The sequence below is a fragment of the Mustela nigripes genome, chromosome X (assembly GCF_022355385.1).
Source record: "Mustela nigripes isolate SB6536 chromosome X, MUSNIG.SB6536, whole genome shotgun sequence".
Classification (NCBI taxonomy): Eukaryota; Metazoa; Chordata; class Mammalia; order Carnivora; family Mustelidae; genus Mustela; species Mustela nigripes.
In genome coordinates, this window is record NC_081575.1 from 21318552 (window position 1) to 21320853 (window position 2302).

Here is a 2302-nt window from a genome sequence, read left to right on the forward strand (position 1 = left end):
TCAAAGTGTAGGGATAGAGGGCACATACCTCAATATCATCAAAGCCATCTATGAAAAACCCACCGCAAATATCATTCTCAATGGAGAAAAACTGAAAGCTTTTCCAAAATTCTATTTCCATACAGCTTACTTACCTTTCTCTTACAGTATAGAGGTGGTCATGTCTCACCTATATTTATTATTTTATTTTTTTAAAGATGTGTTTCTTTTTATTTGAGAGAAAGAAAGAGAAGGGGCAGAAGGAGAGGGAGAGAGAGAATCCTCAAGCAGACTTCCTGCTGAGCATGGAGCCTGATGTGGGGTTTGGTCCCAGGGGGGACCCTGGGATCATCACCTAAGCTGAAATCAAGAGGCAGACACTTAACTGACTGAGTCACCATGTACCCCTCACTTATTTTTAAATTTGGCAGACACTTACACTTTTAAGGTCCCTTTTCTCTCTGGTTTACTCACTGTTATGCTTAGGCATCAAATGCCTTTTGCTCAGTATCTCATTTTTGCTACTCAATTTTGTTCTTTTCATAAATGTTTATGGAGCTGGCATCATAAAAAAAGGTAGAGGAGACAGCTATGTACAGAGTAGGATTTCACAGACTCATAAGACGTCAGAACTGGAAGGGGCCTTAGGGATTATCTTTGCCAAGGCCCTGGAAACAACGTGGTCAAAAATACAAATCTCAATGAAAATCTCTCTTCTACTACTTATAAGCTTTGCAGATTTATACAAGTAACATAACTGCTCAGAACTAGTGTTCCTTATCTATAGAGTAAGTATTATAATAACTGCTTGGGAAGATTAAGAGAATGATTGATAGAAACAGCCTTAAACACAGTGTCTAGCACATGGTATGAGCTCTATAAATTGTAGTTGCTTTTATCTTCTTCCTTTCATTTTACTAATAAAGTTAATAATAAAAATTAATAAATTTAATAAAAAATTATTAATAAATTTAATAAAATACTGAGACTAAGAGAGAAGTGACTTTCCCATGTTCGTGTAGGTCAATAGAGTCCAAATTAGAACACAGGTTTTCTATTTTCTCATTCATGTTTGTAGTTATACTTAGAAGCCCCCTGCTCTGGCACAGGATCAGACAGAGAGGGTGGGGGTTGGTAAGAATTTGTGTTGCTCGCCTAGGAGATAGGAACAGAGAAGAGGGACAGGGAAAAGGGCAGAGAAGCCAGTGAAAACAGCACCTTACTCCAAATTTTGCTAAGGGCTCTAAGGGCTGCTTTCATCCTAGAAAATGATGTGGTCTCATTTATCATTTATTTCTACTTTGAGTTTGTCTGTTGTCAGCACATAGGGCTGCTAGAGATAGGTATACACCTGATACCTAGGGAATCTTCCTAGCAACATGTTGCGTGATAGGAAGAGTTAGCTGGAAGGAGCCATTAGTGTCTGGGAATAATAGAGAAATGACTGGATTCCCGAGAATTGTTAGAAAAAGATCCATGAATGAATCCCCAACAATTAATAACAGGCAGAACTTAACAGTTGTTTCAGAATGAGCTGCTTTGAGGTCATTCAGGTATTTTTCCCCCAAATTTCAAATATAATGCCATCGGGGGACTGAAATTTATTTTAAGAGCCATTATTTACAGCTCAAAGCTACAACAAATGGCATTGATGTTGGATGTTTCACATTTGGATACTCCTAAGGTTGTTGTTTTCAGACATTTATCATAGGTTCTGCTTATAAATATTTGCTTTCATGAATATTCTTGCACCATGGCTCAGTTCCTATTTTTCCAATACGAGCAGAGTCAGGGTTATGTCAGTAAACACAATAAAAAAACACATCTTGTGTTGTTGACCATGCAGCTCTGAGGTCTGGGTGGAGTACACTCTCATTAATTCACTTCGTTTGTCTACATAAGAGACTCTATTGTTATTCCTCCCTACCTTCTATTTCTCATCTTTTACAGGTAGATTATAAATTATAGTTGATAACGGTATCTTTCCTACAGGAAAATAACATCGCTGATTTATAGTCAATTAGAAAAGATGTGTCCTTTGAATTGTGTTTCTCCTGGTGGGGTGTGGGGTTTCTTTGAATCAGTCGTACTTTTGTTTGTCCTCTTAGTGTCTAGCTATAAATAACTGTCAGATGGCCAGGGTTAGAGTTTAGCCTGTGTTTAGTGTTAGGGGCTCAATCTGGGGCCAGGGTTAGCTAGGTGCCAGAGGACACAGTGAAAATAACTGGATCACTTACCTTTGGTGGAATAGTTAGTTCAGATTGGCCCCAATTGGCTTTTTCCTTAAAACTCAAATAGCATTTACTTATATGATCCAGCACCA